A 7,297-nucleotide genomic window follows, 5' to 3' on the forward strand; every position below is an offset into this window, starting at 1 on the left:
GCTATTGTCTGGCAAATTCCAAAGAGAGCAGACTCTGCCACCCAGCAGAATTTTCAGCCTTGTCCTACCTTTCTCCTGTGCTTCCAGACAAAACAAAAACCTCTTTTCAAAAGTTTTCCAAACATGATTTTTACAGCTTGATTATGTACAAATAATTATTTCAGCCGTTGCTAAAACACAATCTCCACAAACAGGATTCCTAAATGATCTGCACTCCCAGCTATTTGCAGTCCTGAGGTAACAAAGTTTAGGTATTAGCTAATTAATAACAGGAAGAGCAGGAATGGCTTCTGGAAGACAGAGCCCTCATTTGACACAAGCACCTAAAGTGATGCAAATATGACCCAGAAAATCCATCAGTGAGGAGGAACATCCCCATCCTCTCTCCATGTGCCTCAAGATGGAAGAATCCATCCTGGGCTGTGGTTTGGTAGATGTTTGAGGAGTTACAGCTTGCTGCAGTCTGGTTTATGTCTCTAACTGTGAATTCCCCAGGAAAGCAAAGCACTGAAGGTCACTGAAAACCTTTTATAAAGCACTTTGAACATTTTTTTTTTTTCATTTCATCAATGGCAAACTGCAATGACAGTGAATTAAGCCTGCAAAATATGATAAATGGCCCTGGCTCCACTGCTGACTTCATTGTTCATTCTTCTTCTTGTTTTCTACCCCAGTCATGAAATTTGACTCATGTCAGTGGAGCTAAAGAAATAAAAAGGAGTCACAGAGCTGAGAGTGGCAATCAGGGCTGCATGGCAGGGACAGGGACATCTCCTGGGACAAACTGGGGCCTTCCTTGAGACTGGAGTTCCAGAAGGGTCAAAGTCCTGCTTAATTCCTCCAACACTGTGAAAAATTGGATTCCTTTTATACCTCCTGCATCTGAAAGGCTGACTTTCAAGGGAACACAGCTAAGAGGCCACCAGTGAAACTCAGAAGCAGCTCCTGTCTCACAAGGCTTTTTGGTTCCTGATCTCTCTCATGAGGCTCCCAACAAGATAACCCATTTGTGGCAACCATGAGAGAGCTAAAAGGCCTTTTTATTGCCACCTTCCTTGTTTGAGGAAAGAAGAATCCTGCTCTGCAGACATGGGATGGAGTCACTCAGAAGCTGAACAGCTTGTGCCAGGTCACACCATGCAAGTAAATTCAGCCTGGAAGCCCAAAACTCAGCCAGGAGTGTAAAAACTAAACCATCTTTCTGCTCTGAAGAAGGGGAATCTTCATTCACACACAAAAACCAAAAAAGCCCAGGCACATTCCTCTAAAATAAGTGATCCTCCATATTATCTGGGCAGCCTTAACCACCCCTGGGACTGACACATCCTGGAAATGACACATCCTGCCCACACTGGCTGAGGGACTGACACCTGATGACACAGGAACTCTGAGGAGCATCAGGAAGAAAAGCTCTCCTTCTGCTAGGGAAGAAAATCCCTTCTGCAAGGGAAGAAAATCCCTCCTGCAAGGGAAGAAAATCACTTCTGCAAGGGAAGAAAATCCCTTCTGCAAGGGAAGAAAATCCCAACCAACCCGAGCCCTGCAACAAGAAAAAAGTGTAAAAGTGCACAGTCAAATCACTGGTGTTTCACCCCAGATGGGAAACTAAACTTTGAGGGTAACCTTGACTGCTCAGGTAGTCTGGGTTACTGTAACTTGGTCACTGGAAGCTCCATCCAGGGATTCTGCTCAGAAATAGCAGGAAACAAAGCCAGTGACAGGACTGGTGACAAAGCCACGTTATAGGTCCAAGAGACAAGGCCAGAAGATCACCCTGAATGTTGCCCTTCCTTTAAAAAACAGTCTAAAACTTGCCCGTGGTGTGCTGGGCTTTGGAAATCTAATTTGTTGTCTCTAGAAAGGTCCCAGCACTCTCAAATGTTCCACACTGATAACTCTGCCCCTTCCATCTTGTCAGCATGATCCTGCCTGGAGAGAACTGGGAGGACACCAGGAGCTACAGGGCTTTTTTTTTACACACCAGGGGGGCAGGATGCTGACCCAAGGGCCCCCAAATTTCACATCAGTCCTCCCTGATTTTAGCTTGGCCTCTCAGGGGAGGAACTCTGAGAAATCAGAAGGCCAAGGGGCTGAGGAGCAGTGGATGTTCAGCTGTCTCCCATCCTTCCCTTCCTCTCCAGCAGCTCCAAGTAATGAGGCTCACAGATGGGGGTGGGACAGAGCTGCCAGAGCTCCTTCTCCCCACAGCCACCCTGCTCAGAACTATTCCCCAGAAGATGTTGTAATCATACACCCAGGAGGGTTGTAAAAACCTTACAGGAAACATCTCACATTTTTTCCTTTACTATTCATGCCATTTTCTGTTAGGGACAATAAAGACTTCTAACACTGGATTAAGTTCATTTGCAACAATGAGCTACTATTGCTCCAGGAGCCAGTGGGAGCTCAGACTCGTGGAGGGAACTGGGAATAATTAACTGAAATTATACTGGAAAAAAAGGAGAAGACTAAAAGCTATTTTGACCAAGAAAGATGCAAAGTGATGTGATGGTTAAGACATCATGTCTTGCTGGGAATTATTGTTGGGAGTATCATTAATGCTTAGAGTATGCAGGGTGTTTTGTTTTTTTTTTTTTCTTCAGTAAAACTGCTTTGGCTGTGGTCTCTAGTTTTGGTTTTTTTGGTACTAAAAGACACCTCCCAGAGTCATAATGACAATAACACAGCTTTACTGATCTCTTTCACTCCTTGCTCAGTGTGCACAAAGTCACTTTCCAAAACTCTTAGGGATGGCAAGCCTTAAAAACAAAAGCTCTGCTAAGCAGAGTGCTTTTTGTTGGGGTTTTTTTTTCCCCCTATATGATATATATAATTCATCTGAATGGTCAAACCTTCTTACACACCCCAGGAAGAGTGTAAACAGGAATCATGTCCTTGCAGGAGGGACTGGAAGTGCTCAGTGCTCTGAGCTCACAGGAGTAGGTGGGCAGACAGCACGTACACTTTTTAAGAGCTGAGGCAGCTCTCTGAGGGAGCAGTGCTTGGTTTTGATCAGGGACTGAGACTTTTTAACTCAAAAAGACACATCTGGCATCAACCCCTTTCAGGGGCTGGATCCTGAACCTGAGGGACCCTGGGAATCTCCTCTGCTGTGTTGCTGGAGCTGTCTGCACATGATTAGTTCAGTAGCAACAGAGAAATGCACACACTGTGGAGGAATAATCCAATTTCTGTCTCATCTCTACAAGTTTTACCCAGATGAGTATTTGCTGTCCTCAGGTTACTGCCTACCTCCCACAAGCTGGCACAGGCTCTCAGCCTCTTGCCACGCAGCTTTAAAAAAAAAAATAAAAATAAAGGTCAAGTTTCCATCATGCCTTTCAGCAAAGAAGATCCCAAGGAACTTGACAATCTCTTCATACCTCATACCACCAGAACATTGACACCTTGGGGACAGAGAGCACAGCCAAGTACAGAACAGAACAGCAGAAGAAACAGGAAATTTTTGGCTTGGGCCTCAGAGAAAACCTTAATTTCACAGAGAAAATTGGAGCTTCAGAGTTTATTCTGCCTCAGAAGTATGAAGTGGTTAAGTTACCTTTCCAGGAGTTCTAATAACTGTGTGCAGACAAACCACAAAGCTGTCCTTTCTGGGGGAACATCTCAAGGGAACATCAAGAAAATTTTCCAGGCCAGAAGTTCTATTAAGCAGACCTGTTCAGGTCTCTTGGATAAATGCAGAAAAAAAAAAAAAAAGCTTTTTAGTAAGTTGCTTCAAGATTAACAATAGTTCTCTTGACATTTCCTCTCTTACTGCCTGCAACAGGGGCCTTTTTTTTTTTTTTTCTTCCCATTTGCTCTTTTTCATGTAACCTCTCCATAGCAATCAGCTCTGCTGCTTACATTAAAATAAAAAAACCAAAAAAACCCCCAAACAACCCACAGCAAAAAAAAACAGAAGGAAGATACCCAGTGTGGTTTAACAGCTGGAAATAAGCAAAACCAGCAGCAAGCAATCAGGTCTTTTCAGGACACCAGTGATCAAAAGACCACTGTTGAGGTAAAAAAAAATGGAATTTGCAGTCAGCTGTTTGCAGGAGACCCAAACCCTTTCACTGCTGAAAATGAGACTTGTGCAAAGAGGAAGGGAGCAGTGATCACTCTCCACTCATCCTCACATCTCCACTGGGTAGGGGGATGCTGAAAGCCTGAAGTCAGAGGCCTGATCATTGCTTCTCCTGACTAAACTCTTGAAAAAATAGTGGATGGGGCAGAAAAAGGGGGGGAAAAGAAGTTGATCACTAAATGCAAGACTCTGTCTTGCTTCAGGAAGAGGCTACACACACTTCAGTTTTAATAGGAGTAGTTTTCAGACTGGAATGCAGAAATATGACTTTTTCTAACAGGGAAAGGAGGAAAAAAGCCCTTATGAACTGAGATGACAGTTCTTCAAGTGGAGGTGATTTCTTTGATTGCTGTGGAATCAGGATGACTGGGAGACAGATGGAGAGCACAAAGAATAAAGGGCTATAGGAAGCACCAGCAGACTGGCCAGGCTGTTCTCCAAAGTGCTCTCATTAGTCAGATTTAAAATGGGAATATTGTCTAGGAAAAAAGAAAATGGGGTTCACTGTTCCAGGAGAGCCTCCACAAAAATCATTCTTCCTTTTAGGACAGTGGCAGAGCAGAAAATCAGCTCCATTTTTTTTTTTTGCTCCTACCCCACTTCAGCAAATGAACACCTGGTGTTAAGATTTCAGGCAGACATGAATGAATCTCCTTCCTGGGATTTGTGCCTTCATTAAATGCTCCCCAAAAATCTTGGCTGCAAAAGGATGTCAGATCCTCAAGGATGAGCAGAGAGTGACAAACCTGGTCCCTTGCAGGCAGGCCCCATGCTCCCAGCAGGCAGCACCTCCTCCAGGCTGCTGTGGCCCTTGGAATTCCATTGGCTTTCTGTCAAAAGGAATGAGGGATGTCAGAGGAATGAGGAGACAGAGATGTTCACAGTCTGGGGGTGCAGGGACAGGCAGCATCCTCAGGAGCATTTTGTCTCCCTCAAAGGAAAGATCTCCTGCAAGATGAAGATGGTGAGAGTGTGAAACCCTCAGTTCTTATCACCCATCTCCTTTCACATGCCCCTTTTATTTTTATAAGCCTGGAGACATGACAGAGCACTGGCTTTTTCCAAAAATTGTCCTTCTTTGTACATGATTTATAAACTCAGAGGAAAATTCAACATCATCCCAACTATGGGTTGTTGGGTTTTGGGTTGGTTTTTTTTTTTTTTCACCCCTAGAGAAATGGAAAAATGGTTTGTACACAGGCTCACAAGTGGTTGGAAGCTCTCCAGGAAGATGGAGTCTGGAGACTCATCCAAAGCTCTTGAGTTTTCAAGAAAATAACAGACCAGAAATCTCACAGGAATGAACCAGCTCTAGAGATTTCTGGCAATTCCTTCTCCTGACCACACCCAAAGCTGAAAAACAGCCCCACACACACACAAAATCTTTTTCACCATATTTTTCAGTGTCTGTGTAAAGATTCAGAGGAAGTCCTTGCTTCATCTAAACTGCTCTTCCTATCCAAAGAGTGCATGGGCACCTATTTAGCTTAATTGTGATGGCCACAGAATCACTCACAGTTTAATTCCACATAAAACCAAGAAGTTTCACCCTCTGTATTTTTGCAGTGCTTGCTTCAATAAACCCCAGTTGCCTTGGGCTAGCAGAGCAGCCCTCTCCTTCCTTTAGATTTTATTCAAGCCCAAACCACTTTGGGTGTCAGCACCATGGAGTTCTGAGACTCTGATGGCCAGAGAAATACCTGTCCTGAGAGAGGAATCCCAGAGCTCTCCCTAAACTCCAGCTGCCTCCTCTCTCCTGGACATCTTTTCAGTCTTTGAGTGATTTCTGCACAAGCCATTACACCCTTCAGCACTTTTTCCAGGAAAGTGGAGACAATTCCAGGAACCCCACGCCTCAGGTGAATAAACAGCAGTGACAAAAGCAACTTTCTTGTTGGCAAAGTGTTGAAACTTGGAGTCTCTGGAGAGAAATGCAGCAAAGGCTCCTGTGAAGGCCAATATTTCCCAAAGAAATCAAATATCAATGCATGGGTTGGAGAGGAGAGCTTCTGGAGAGAGTAATGAACATGTCTAACCCTGTACACTCAGCAAAATCTGATCTCACAGCCTGAGATCATTTGCTGGCACCAAGGCAGAGCTGGGAGTTACTCCTAACACAACGGGAAGAGTTGTTCCTAGGGAGCTCCAAATTCCACTTCTAAATCTCCCTATAAAACAGGAGCTTTTGCCATTTAGTTCTGCAGGTGCAGAACTTTGGTTCTTTGGGTTGGGTTTGTCTTCTTTTCTTCCTTTTTTTTTTTTTTTTTTTTTTCCAGATGAGGTTTGTGGTGGCCTCTAGTGGAATATGGGACAAACGGTCTAAAAAAGGCAAAAAAAAAAAGAGCAAGGTATGTGCAGCCCCCAAGAAAGCTGAGTTAGGTGGGAATTTACTGCATGGATTTACTAGTCAAGGGCTAATCTCTGTGCCCTAGTCTGAGGGTGATCCATCAATTCAGACCCCTGGCAGCACCTATAAAGAGAAAAAAACTGTAACAACCCAGCTTTTACATTGTATTTTGGTGTTTCCTCATGTTCAAGTCATCAAGGAATAATATCTCTTCTCTTCATAGAATCACAGAATCATAGAATGGGTTGGAAGGGACCTCAGAGCTCATCAAGTCCAACCCTTGCTCCACTCCCCCCGTGGTTCCCAGCCCATGGCACTGAGTGCCACATCCAGGCTCTTTGGAAATATCTCCAGGGATGGAGAATCCACCCCTTCCCTGGGCAGCCCATTCCAATGCCTGATCACCCTCTCCAGAAAGAAATTCTTTCTCATGTCCAACCTAAACCTCCCCTGGCACAACTTGAGACCTCTTGTGCCCTCTTGTCTTGCTGAGAGTTGCCTGGGAAAAGAGCCCAACCCCCCCCTGGCTCCAACCTCCTTTCAGGGAGTTGGAGAGAGTGATGAGGTCTCCCCTGAGCCTCCTCTTCTCCAGCCTCAACACCCCCAGCTCCCTCAGCCCTTCCTCACAGGAATTCTGCTGGATCCCTTCCCAGCCTCCTTGCTCTTCTCTGGACCTGCTCCAGCACCTCAATCTCCTTCCTGAGCTGAGGGGCCCAGAACTGGACACAGGACTCAAGCTGTGGCCTCACCAGCGCTGAGCACAGGGGCAGAATCCCTTCCCTGGACCTGCTGGCCACGCTGTTCCTGAGCCAGCCCAGGATGCCATTGGCCTTCTTGGCCACCTGGGCACACTGCTGCCTCCT

This window comes from Heliangelus exortis, chromosome 28 (genome assembly GCF_036169615.1).
Source record: "Heliangelus exortis chromosome 28, bHelExo1.hap1, whole genome shotgun sequence".
NCBI classification, from domain to species: domain Eukaryota; kingdom Metazoa; phylum Chordata; class Aves; order Apodiformes; family Trochilidae; genus Heliangelus; species Heliangelus exortis.